This window comes from Cupressus sempervirens, chromosome 3 (genome assembly GCF_028749045.1).
Source record: "Cupressus sempervirens isolate cs-2001-9-10 chromosome 3, ASM2874904v1, whole genome shotgun sequence".
Taxonomy (NCBI): Eukaryota; Viridiplantae; Streptophyta; class Pinopsida; order Cupressales; family Cupressaceae; genus Cupressus; species Cupressus sempervirens.
In genome coordinates, this window is record NC_143120.1 from 511,841,645 (window position 1) to 511,855,358 (window position 13,714).

General features: G+C 33.2%; 1 pseudogene; it reads left to right on the plus strand.

Annotated features, from left to right (window-relative positions):
- LOC149567421 (3-hydroxy-3-methylglutaryl coenzyme A reductase 1-like) overlaps nucleotides 1-13,714 on the plus strand; it is a 173,538-nt pseudogene that overhangs the window by 139,543 nt on the left and 20,281 nt on the right.

Here is a 13,714-nt window from a genome sequence, read left to right on the forward strand (position 1 = left end):
ACTGTAGCTTTATATGTTTCATATATAGTAGTATATTGCCTTGGCACCATGTTTCTCTATCCCCTTTCATGTTGTATCCCTCTCCCTTTGGTACCCCTTGCTATGTTCTCATTCATCTATGATCTACTGATCCTTGACAATGATGGTGGTTTTGCTTGATGTAGCTTTTCTAGTAGGACTCTAACCTTCTATGCTAGTCCATCATCTCCTCTTACTAGTAATTTTTTCTCTTATCACTACACTATCTCCACCTGAGGCCTCTTGACTACCCTCTCCTCCTCATCTATCTCATCCTCCTCCTCTATTGTTGTTGTCCCCCTACTTCTAGAATAGGTGGTTGGTTAGCTACTAGATAGGGTTCAACCTCTAGACCCACTAGTCCCACCTCATCTCATGTCTGTTGTCCCTCCATCTTCTCCACCATCATCCTCTTCACCACTCTCCACCATCGCTATGTCTAGGGTAGTAAACCTTGATAATGGATGCTCCCTCATCTATCTCATATAATTTGGAGATGCCCCCACATCTTTCACTACTAGCAAAAAATCCCACACTACTCATTATAACTATTGTGACTCCTATAAGAAGACTCCATATCTCAACATCAACCCCCATCCATGGCCCTCATCATATTTGTACCTATCATATGCAATAATATTTGTTATTTCTTCCACCCAAATTATCTCTAGACCTAGCTGATAAAAAACCTCTCCACTACCCCTAGATGCCTACCCAACAATGGCCAACTGCAAAACGTGAATGCTAACTTGTCTATAGCCTCCACAAAATTGTTACATCCTATATACAAACTCTATTAAAATGAATGAAAATTGTCTAATATCCATTAGAAATACATTGTCTCCACAATATGTGGTTGTGTTATAAAACTTGAGTACCTGTATATATATGGTCTCACCCTCTAGCTCAATTGTACCTTGGGACACACCACAATGATGTGCTCTCATGCCCACACCTATGCCAATATATCTCTAGATTCCCAACTCTTTTCCTTCCTATAAAATATAATGTGGAGCTCATGATACATGTCTACTAGGATGGAAGGTCCCCATGCCATCTTCCTAGGTTGATTTATCAAGTCCATCACTAGCCTCCCCTAACCACAGTGGAACCCCTTCTAGCTCCTACCGATAGTCAAAAACTACCCAATTAGAGTAAAAGCAATGCAAGCCACCAAAAATTCATCCCCACATTGTTCCATCATACACTCCCAAAAGATGAACATGTCCAGTGTGGTATCATCTCCAAAAACTATCTGCAATGCAACTCAACCATCCTTTGGAGACTGATCAAATTATATCTATAACATAGATTTGGCATCATAACTGGTCTCAAAAGACTAAGTATGCAATTATAGTGACATGTGGAACTTATCAATGATACTTACCATATCTCTAGTATAATAAATGTAAAGGATCCTATATACATCCTCTAAGGTGATCATCACCTCACCTATTAGTAAATGAAATGTATTATGCTCACTATGCCATCTCTCATCCAAAGTTGTTGAAAATCCATAGTTTTCTTGAATATGGGGCAACTCTAATAGATGTCCAAAACCCATAGCTCCTAGAGTGACCCTCTTATCAAAGGTCAATTGAGGGACAAGTCTCAAACAAACTACTTTAAGTGATCGGATAGAAAAATATAGAAATGATACCTACATCATAGACATAGGAAAAGTATCAATATGTGTCAATGAGAAACAAGAATGAAACTAAGGATATTGATATTTGGCTTTAGAAGAAATCAAATAAGTCTTGATGATGCTCAAAGACTCAATTTCTAAGTATGACTCAATTTTGGTTGAACAAGTCTCATATGATACTTCATATAGTACCTGTATGATACTTCTTGCCAATATGATAGTTTGCACTCAATTATATGACTAATGGGTATTGTTGAAATGACACACTATACAAATACATGATGACACTTTTTATATACCAAAACTATTGTAAAATGGACTAAAATATAGTGGTAAGATACCCCAAGAGTATCGCATGAGTTTTTATGTAAAAGTACTAAAATTATGAAAAAAATGCTCAAAATCACTCAAACCAAGCTCAAATGTTGAATACTTACTAGGGCAAGGTATTGACGAGGTTGGTTGTGCAATCGGTTGAGCTCGAATTAATGTCTGTCAACATTCATCTCTCTTCTTATGCTACTCTCTCTATGATGTAGACTCTAATAATTAAATGTGACAAATGATTTGAAAATGACATTGTGGGTCCCTTATATACTTTTTCAACCTATTTTGACCTAATTTTTTATCACTTTGGATTTCTAAAAATTGCACCCTTGGATAATTTCAACATCCTAGATCTATTTCCATGATTGAAATCAAAATTTGGATTCATCTTGATGGTCAAAATTGTGATTTAAATTTTTTCCTTCTTCAGTGTAGTTGACTAACTTTGTGAGGCCTGATCTTCAAATATTTCTAAGGCAATCACCATTTCTTCCTCCTCATGATTTTCCTCTATCTTTAGTCCTTATTTCATCATGATTCTTCTTACTTTAACTTGATTATTACACTTTATCTTTCTAGTCAAAATTAGTCAAATTGGGGCATAATATCACCACCCGGTGGTCAACCTTTGGTATTAATCTCGTATCTTTCCTCATGAGCTTTATCTTATCTTGATTTTATCAAATCTATCTCATTTCTAAATCTCCTCTACTTCATTTATATTTCAATCCCAAGGGGGGATAAATTTTATATATACAATTCTACAAACTGATTCTGACTACATCTATCTGAGACTTATCAGTGCTCATCTTATCATTATGGATATTGATTTGTCTTAACTTGATCTATCTACTTACTCTTGAGTTATCTGCTTTGATGATTGGTACTCATTTTATTATTATAAGTTTTAATTCATCTTGACTTCACTTATCCATCTATCTTCAACGTATTAGTGCTCATCTTATGGGTTTTGATTCATCCTACCTTTTTCTATTGTCTTGACATCATCATTGTTTGACCTCATGTGTTCCTAGATCATTCACACATTAGTCAAAGAGGGGAAAATATAATCACCCAAAAATGGTCTAGTAAACTATGAGGCTCCTTTCTACATTTTTAAATTACTAAATGCTAGACTAAATCTCTTTTATCTATCATCTTGATTTAATTTGAAATACTTTATATTTGACCACCTTATCCTAAGTTCTTATTTAATTAAAAGGGTTTGTTCACTTTTAATTAAATAAAAATCCCCCAACTCCCTCTTTATCCTATGTGTGCACATGAACAAGTTTATTCTTAATTTAAAAATAAAAAGAAAATCATTTTTATCTATACATGTGAGGGCACACTATTCAAGGTGGTTGGAACATCCTTCATCCTTCATGCATATTTTTTTTGACAATTGGCTAATGAAGATATGTAATTATTTTCATTTATGGAAACACATGATGTACATACTTGTAGATAACCTTGGAAATAAAGATAACTAGCTTTTGGTACCCAGAAAATTGTCTAAGTATGAAATTGCTTTACAACAATGTACTGTTTTGTATGCAACTTGTTACTGATATCATATTATGATTATCAAAGTTAGATAGAGATAGTATAAATGTTGATGATGATGTGCATAACCTTAGACATCAGTACAGACCGTATAGAAAAGAGATATTCATGTATTTCTAATGAAACAAAATAGTAGAATTAAAGGTAAAGGAATTATTTTGTTTACAAAATAATTACTTGATCAATTAGGGCCAGCATCCTAGATGTTTACTCTAAGTTGGAAAATTATATTATGGTCTTAGCCAACCTAGTGTAAATATGTGAAAAGGCATGGTATTTATGCGAAGGACATCTTGCGAAAAGAAGTGTGCAATTGTATTGTGATAAATGATATGTGAACTTTTGTAAAGTGATATATGAGAACATGATTTTGTGATCTGAGATTGAACTAACATCAGAGATTAGTCAAGAAAGAAGTTAAAACACCTATATACTAGAGGACTAATTACTTTTTTGGGCAATGAGCTCTTCTTGCATCTACTGTACTAAAACTCCTAACAGGATTGGAATCTCCTAATAGGGATTCAAAGTCTCCTAACAGGGACTCTCTATACTGAATGTTCTCATTGACTCCTAACAGGGTCCATCCTCTAAAAAGGAGCATATATATTAGTATATTATCTAGTGGGTTTCATACCCATTGGGGTTTTCCCTTGGCTAGGGTTTTCCTAGTTAACAAAATATGATGTAATGAGTTATCTTTATGCATAGTTACTATCATTGTTCAACATTACTTGTTTACTTTCTTATGTATGGTTCAAAGTAATAAATAATATTTAGTTGGCAGCTAAAGTTTGTAGATTACTAATTCACCCCCATCCCACACACCCCCCACCCCCAGTAATTCCTATTTATAACAATTGGTATCAGAGAATAGTTACTCAGAAGAGGCTCAACAGCTTGAGTAAGATTGCAATGGATATGGAACAATTAATGAAGAACCTTGAAGAGGAACTTGAACAAATTGATCTCCTTATTGAAGAAAGAGATAAGCTGAAACATAGATATGAATACTCCAAAATATATATTGGACAATTGAAGGACAAGATTGAACATCTCAAATCCAAGCCTGAATCTATTGAATTTGAAACTAGTGATGATGATTATTCAAAATTGAAGACAAAATACAAGAGCTTGAAGCCCTAATTGAAAATTACCAATCTAAAGTTGACCTTGAAGAATGATCCTAGCATAATTGAATCTCATTCGAAGACTAAAAATATAGATCTTAGAGTGAGTCTAGTGAAGAAGACATCTAAATTTGAAACATTGAAAGAAGATCATGAAGAACTTCATAAGTACAATACTATTGAGAGAGGTGACCTAACTCAATGCAAGCAACAACTTGAAAAGCTTTATTCTAGCAGAGAAAAGCTTGATGAATCAATTCCAATATAGAGACCTACTTATGATAAGACTGGTCTTGGTTATTTATTTAACATGTGTACGAAGAAACTTGAAGTAAATGAAATCTAAAAGAAAAAGATAAATTTGATGATAAGATTGAACCCAATAAATCTTTTGATAAACCTAAAGAATTTGGACAAGACAAGGAAGTTGACATATTGGATGAACCAAAGAAAGTTGAATCTCCTAAGGAAACCAGGTATGAATTTAGAGATAAGTGTTTTTCATGTAATGAAATAGCTCATATGAAAAGAGATTATATAAATAAGTCATTTAAATATGTTATAGATTTTTATTGGCATTATTGTCATGGGATGGGTCATCAAGAAATTGATTCTAGGAAACCTAAATATGGTAATGATAGAAGGAATAGTAGAATGTCTAGAAATACTAACCCTATAGATAGAAGAAGATCTAAAGAGAGGACATCGAGAGAAGGAAGGCCTTATAAAGAAAGAAGGTAGATCATGTGTTATAAGAGTAATAACTTTGGACACATCCCAAAATTTTCATCCACCTATTGATCAATAGAATTCTAGAAGTAGAACCCCAATATGTTAGTTATGCAGCAACTTCGAACATACAGAAAAGTATTGTAGAATGGACAGATACTTTGGAGATAGAAGGAACAATGGAAGAAACTTCAAAAATAGAAGGAATGATGGAAGAAACATTGGAAGGAACCATGAAAGGAACTCCAAAACTAAGAAAGACAATGAATATCAAACAAATTTAGTCAATGAAATTTGAGAAGAACTTAATGAGGCATTTTTGAAGGGATTGAATATTTTTGAAGAAAAGTTAGATGATGCAGAGACAGGGTAATCAAAGTCAATAATCAAGTTTGATTCAACCAAGTTGAATTAAGATTGTTCACGGCACTAGATTTTGAAACTTCATTTAGAGATAGAACTACAGGTAGTGAAGTTGGGAAAAGGTGTATTGAGATAAGTCTAGACTATAGCTAAGCTTGCTTGCAATTTGGAGCTTATCAGAACTTGTTACGAAGGAATTAAGGGTTATTGTTATGACAATGAAAATTAATTTTATTATAGAAGATGAAAACTATGTTTTAACAAAGAATTTCATGGAGAAAAGTTACTTAGAGAATTGTCATGATACAAGGAAGCTATGGTAGAGCTTGGGTAGCATTTAATGATCAAACAAAGATATCGAGCAAATATTTGATTTTAGAATGTAATTGATAGCTTTTTTTATGTTTGCAAAGTATGCAATTAATGCAAATTCAAATTAAATGAATAAAATGGAGTACAGATGTGACTACCACTTCATTATGATCACATCAGAAGCATAGAGAACTCAAAAGCAACCTGACAAGGTGATTTTGAACTAAACCTTTTTTTAGAAAGAGGTATTTTGTTATGTGTTTGCAAAATTTCTTCAATAAAGTTTATATTTGATAAAATCAAGGATATGTCAGTAGTTCATAATGTTGAGAATGAGGAGAGACCAAAATTGAAGGTTTTTTCCATGAAAATCATAGAAGGAAACCCTAATTCAATATTATCTATTACTCCAAACAATGTAGTGTATTTGGAAGATGTAAGAAGTTATCTTAATAGTAAGTTTGAAACAATTGGAAGCGAGTATATGAACAGAGATATGGAAGTTGTCTTTAGCCATGATTTGTCAATAAAGCCTAGATTTGAACATTTGAAAGATCTAGACCTATTCAAATATCACTTCTACCAAGAATTATACACTAAAGAATGGACACAGATTATACTAAGTAGAATTCATGATGGAAAACTGTGGATGGAAGACAATGTAGTTGACATTTCAGCTGACCTTATTCATGAGGTAACTAGCCTTAACAAACAAGGCAGTGTACTTATAGGTGAGAAACTAGTCAAGAAGAAGGTTGAGAGCTACACTAAGGCAATTTATAATGGGAAGGCCATGGTGATCAACACCATTAAACAAGATGACGTAAGATTCCTCTGCAGAATCATTGCCTATTCTATTTGTGCAAGTTCTAAGATTGAAAAATTATTAGTAGGATTCATCTATGTAGCTTATAAGATTTTTGTTGAGAAAGAACAAGTAAACCTAAGTGAAATTCTGAGAGTGCAACTCCTTAAAAACTTAGAGAAAATCAAGAGGACCAAGAATGGTGTGTTTAGATTTTACTCACTGATCAATCATATATTCTTTCATGTACTTAAAAGATTTTCATACTTATCAGTTAGAGAGATTATGAGTAGTGAGAAATGTACAATGGAAAAGATTATAGATGTATGTAGAAGACATCCAGTAGACAAAATCTTAGACAGTGGAAATTTGATCGTGAAATTTTTTAGAATGGGATGAAACAAAGCTTCAGAATTGCACCTGCAATTGTAGAAAGATTCAAAAATGATATATGTGTTATGGTTGATATAGATTTAACTCATATTCAAGTAGTAGAACCTCGAGAAATATTCCTTGATCCCTTAGGTTATGAGTTAAGTGATGATGTAGCAATTTGATATATTGATCTATTGTTGATATTCTAAAAGGATCAAGCTTAGTATAGATTTGGGACATATGAAGAGATTACAAAATCAGCTTATCAAGCATCCTTAAAGAAAGCATCTCACAAAAATATTGAGACAATAATAAATAAAGATCTAACTGAGGCTAGTATGATAGAAAGTGAATCATAGGCAGTTAGACAGACAATGAAACAAGGAATAATGTATGTGCAACCACTATCAGTTAGGAAACCATCTAGTATGTCAATTGCAAAAACTCCTTTAGAATAAAGCATTCCATATGTTGTGGTATTAGTTGAACAACCAAGCAAATTGAAGAGAAAATCTAAAAGATTAGTGGAAGCTATGACTACCAAGACTAAAAGAGTCAAGCAATAGGCTACTAGACTAGGAAAAAGATAGAAATCCTTGTTGACAATTGTGGAATCCAGCAAAGAAGAAGAAGAAGAGCGGGAAGCAAAATAGGTAGAAAAAAGTTACTATTTCAAAATAAACAACAGGAAAAGAAAGGCAACCTTGGAAGCCAAAGATTAAGAAGATCAACTCAGACATTGCAAATGAAGGGAACTTTTTTTAGATGAACAAATTCTATGATTTATATAATAGTATTGAAAAATATCAGATTGATATCTCTACTATGAGATATATGATTGCTAACAATCTAAAAGTTGAGTATATTGAAGATACAGTAAATCAAAAAGTCTATGATAGACTTATAGAGAAGAAAGCACCATCTTGGGAAGAGGATATGCAACTTTGGAAATCTATGTTAAGGACTATATACAAACAAATGATGAGGAAGAAGTTAAGATATTATTGAATAGGTTGGCACCCTACTTGAGGAGCAAGACAAGACCATTTATGTTTATGGTGGGTGAGAAGGATACAATAAGGAGTGAAATAGTTACAACTATCAGTTAGATGATGATAGATTCAAAGGCAACACCTACACTAGCACCTAAAACTTTGGATATGTCAATAAATGGTTACACTATGTAGATTGACCAGACCAATGTTACCATTAACATTGATAACACTAACCCTTATGAAAGTTTTGAACAACCTTAATCTCAAGCTAAGGTCATACAAGATCAATTGAAAAAAATTGAAGAAAAACAAAGGTAATTAGAGGTAGAAAAGAGAAAGATCAAAGAGCCAAGAAGAAATTGCTTGAAGAAGAAATGAAAACAAGAGTAGAGGAAGAGAAGAAGAGAAGAGAAGAGGAAGAAAAGAAGAAAAGAATAGAGGAGGAAGAAAAGAAAGAGAAGGAAAGAAAAGAAAAGGAAGAGAAAGAGAAAGAAGAGAGAAGAACTAAGGAGGTAGTAGAGAAGAAGCAAAGGGAAGATGAAAATAAACCATCTAGTTCATCTACTCCACTTTTTCTTGCTAGCCTAACAAGTGATGATGATGATCAAACTAACTTGATTTCATCTCCAACAAAACTGATTGAGAAGAACATAAAAGTAAAGAGATCACAAAGAACCTTACTGGAGGTAACTAACATATTACACAGTACTCTAGTAGTCAAGCATACAAAGGCAGATCCCAAATAGAAGGCACAAGCAGTGTTAAATTCTTTTAATGGGGAATTTATAAATTTCTTGAATGTTGCAAATTCTAAGGTCTAGATTTCTCATGATGCTAATCTATTTAGCACCATTTGTCAGAATATCAAGAATGGTTTTCTAAGTCTTGATACTTGTATCAAGGAACTTCATAGATGTCAACAAGATAGAAAGGTATTGTACATCAAGTGTACTTTATCTCATAAGTTGACCAAGGATTTTGATAGCAAGATTGAAGAAAAATTGAGTGAGCTAGAAGCTCTATCAAGCTAGATACAACAACCTTCCAACAAAGTTGATGACTTTGAAGGAAAAGTGGTTGGTATTCATAGTGATATCAAGAAACTAGAACTTGAGAAATAATTTTTTTTGAAGAGATTATTAGAATTTAGAGAATCTATTGCTCTTAGGATAACAACTATTGAGAGACAGTTGGAGGAATGTGTCAAAGCCAAGGATACCTATTCAAATTTCTTATACTTTGATCTCAATGCAGTTGAGATTGCATCATATGCCCTATGTGAAATCCTCACTTCTACTAGAACAACTAAGGATACATGGGTAAAAGGTTTGAACAGTCTCAATACAAGTTTGATGATTGCATGAAGATGTTATCAGCTTAAGGTAGATGAACATAGTTTTTGATAGCAGATGAACAATTTTGACAATTTTTTTTTTGACATTATAACCTTTGTCATTGACATCAAAGGGGGAGAAGATGCATAAGAAAATTGTAAGCAAGGTAAGGTATGAAATCATAGCAAAAGGGGGAGCATGTGTAAGTTGTAAAAGATGATTAATGTATTGATACTATAATTATTTGGACAAGTTTTTGTTACTTAGTGAATTTTCCCTATTTTGTTTCCATCAATGCCAAAGGGGGAGATTGTTGAGAATTGGCTAATGAAGCTATGTAATTGTTGTAATTTATGGCAACACATTATGTGCATGCTTGTAGAAAGCCTTTGAAAGAAAGATAATTAGCTTTTGGTACCCAGAAAATTGTCTAAGTATGAAATTGGTTTACAACAGTGTATTGTTTTGTATGCAACTTGTTATTGACATCATATTATGATTATCAAAGTTAGATAGAGAGAGTATACATGTTGGTGATGATGTTCATAACCTCAGACATCAGTACAGACTGTACAAAATAGAGATATTCATGTATTTCTAGTGAAACAAAATAGTAGAATTAAACGTAAAGGAATTATTTTGTTTACAAAATAATTACTTGATCAATTAGGGCCAACATCCTAGATGTTTACTCTAAGTTGGAAAAGTATATTATGGTCTTAGTTGACCTAGCAAAAATTTGTGAAAAGGAATGGTATTTATGCAAAGGACATCTTGTGAAAAGAAGTGTGCAATTGTATTGTGATAAATGATATGCAAACTTTTGTGAAACGATATATGAGAACATGATTTTGTTATCTGAGATTGAGCTGAGATTAGAGAGTAGTCAAGAAAGAAGTTACAAAACCTATATACCAGAGGACTAATTACTTGTTTGGGCAATGAACTCTTCTTTTGATTGAAAGTGCATGTTTGGGGAGTGAGCTCTTCTTGCATCTACTAAACTACAACTCCAAACAAGGTTGGAATCTCCTAGAAGGGATTCAAAGTCTCCTAACAAGGACTCTCTATACTAAATTTTCTCACTGACTCCTAACAGGGTCCATCTTTTAGCAAGAAACATATATATCAGTATTTATCTAGTGGGTATCATCCTCATTGGAGTTTTCCCTTGGCTAGGGTTTCCCTAGTTAACAAAATATGGTGTTATGAGTTATCTTTGTGCATGGTTACTATTACTATTCAACATTACTTGTTTAATTTCTTATGTATGGTTCAAAGTAATAAATAATATCTAGTTGGTGACTAAAGTTTGTAGATTGTTGATTCACCCCCACCCCCTTAGTAATTCCTATTTCTAATAGTTTTTTCTCTTGAACACTACCATTGATTTTTCCTCTTGGATATTCTTTTGCACAAAGTCAACTTGATATTGGTTCTCCACCATAGATTTTACCTCCTATTACATACCATATATTTCTCTTTAAAAGGAGGCTCTCTCCCCACTCTCTCATATCTCATGCTTGAACTCTAATCTTATGATATCATTTTGTTTACTCACTCTCTTGAGAACATTTGCACTCAGTTTTCTTTACTTGTATTTTAACTTATTTTCATTCTTATCTTAGATTTTCTTTATGTGTTACCTTAACTCACATTGTCTAAATAGGGATTTTGTAACTCTTTCATGTTCGTTATATTATTTTTTCATTTGTATCTCTTAGCTTAGATCTTGCATTCACCTAGCTCTAGCTTACATTTGGAAATGCATACTTTTGATTCTTGGATATTGGCACTCTTGCCTCTAGTCCTTTTGAATATTTTCCTCTATGGTGCACCTTGCAAGGGTTTCTTAACTAGGTTCATTTGAGAGCCACCATACTATCTTGAATCCTTGCAATTCATAGATAGGAAGCTATAGGCTGCATCTTGGGATGATCCTCACCATGAGTTCTTTCAAGTATAATGGTCTATAAAAATGTGACAGCTTTTGTATACACAATAGAAAAGTCAAAACTAGTTCTAAGAATTGAGTTATTAACACTTATAGGCTTTAAATTAAATGTCCCTCAATTTCAATATGAATGGTAAAACCATAATTCTAGTTCTACAACCTTAATAGTAAACTGCAAAGATATAAAATATAAAACATGGGAATTGATTTTCTAGATTTTACGTAGAAACTCAATTTAAGCAAACTATGACTAGGATGAGAAAGTTGAAACTTTGTTGCATTGGTTATTTTTTAACATAGAAGGCTAGAGCATAGACCTCATTTTTGAATCTCTCAAATTTATTCAAAACTCTCATAAAGTTAAAAACATAAAAGTAAAGAGAAAATATTGAAAATTTGATATTTGAGTTGCAAGTAGAAGTTAAATCTTATTGATTACTATTCACTTCTTTCTAAAAACTAACATATGATGTGTCACTCTCACACATGTGATAGGTCACTTTTATTTCATTATACATATAAATTAGCTTATTATTTAATTTTAATGGTAGGAAATGACACGTGGGTTAATTTTGGTAAAATGTTTTCCTCCTTCAATTAGACCAAAATACATATTAGACCATTTCTTTATTCTCATTTGCTAGTCGATGATATTCATTGCTAGTTGTTCTAGGCCAAGTTGCCTGATACATCATTATACAATCATAAATATTTCAAAAATAAGTGAATGATTTTGTAATAGATAATTAATTCCCACATACACCAAAAATAGATACATGTTTTATTTCCAAAGGAAGTCAGCTAAAAATGAGCTATGTTTCCCCTTGGCCCTGACTATAGATTGTTAATCGATGCTCATTGAAATGACTATTGGTATTGGTAAATTTTCTAATTTTTCAGTAATAAAATATACCTAAAGAATAGATAAATACTAAACCAAATTATCATATGCCATTAATGTGTTAATTTCTTTCATGGGTCTCATTATTTTTTTACAAATTTGTTAAGTTATTAAGGGGGAAATGTGAATCAAGGAAGATAATCCTAAGTTCATCACAGAATCACACCTACACAACTCAAAGGGGAAATAAAGTAAATTTATCCTTTTAATCCCAAATCTAAATGACTAGATCTAGAAATATTAGTGCTAGCCAAGTGATAAAGGAGCACTAATGCAAAGTTGCAATCTAGTGTCTAGAATAAGGGAAAAGATGCAAAAGTCCTTGAAAACCCTAGCTATAATGAAAGATAAGAAATAAAATGTAGATATAATAAAGAGATGTGTTGAAATGAAAAAGGATAGTAGAAGGAGGATACTCCCCCAAACAAATACCATTAGGATTCATGCTAACAACAATTTTTGAATTTTTCTTCCTACCTGGCTCCATGTGCTTGGCTTCGGCTTCAGCTTCAACCAAGCTCCTACACCTGGCTTTGATAGTAGCTTATGCCCCTGGCTTCATTCTAGATTCCTTGTTTTAAGCTAATATTTTTTTTATTTTCGTCCAACCTAGCTCCTTGCACCAGGCTTCGGCTTCAGCTTCGGCCCCTGGCTTCATTTCATCTACTGCACCTAGCTTCAGCTTTAGACTCAGCTTCTGCGCCTCGGCTCAACTTGGGCCTAAGTTCTGTTCTTTCTCATGTGTCTAGATTCAGCTTCCTATCTAGCTTTTCACCCAACCTATCCTATTATGTCTCCTGTGTCTAGCTTCTTTTTGATGGTTGCTTCAGCTTCTTCTCTTGTGTCTAGGTTTGCGGTGGTCACTTCTGCTTTTGCTATTAGGGCTATGGTTTTTGTTGGAGCTGTGGGTGGTTCATCCATTTCCTATGCTTATGTGGCTACATTTGAGGCTGGTATTGGTGGTCAGACTATGGATTCAAGGTTTCGTGATGCCGTACATTTAGGGTTTTGTGCTACTATGTTAGTTGTGGTATGCAACCCAAAAAGGCTTCATCTAAATTCTTCTATAGTTGATAAGATTTCTATTAATTTGGATGATTTCATGGTTTCTACTGCTATCTTTTGCTTTAAGGGTTTTTGGCCCTCTCTTTCAGATTTGCATGCATGGATATCCCAATGTTGGGAACCATTCATTTCGAAGAGTGCCTAGATTTACCCTATGGCAAGGGGTTTTTTTGTTGTGAAATTTGATATTGC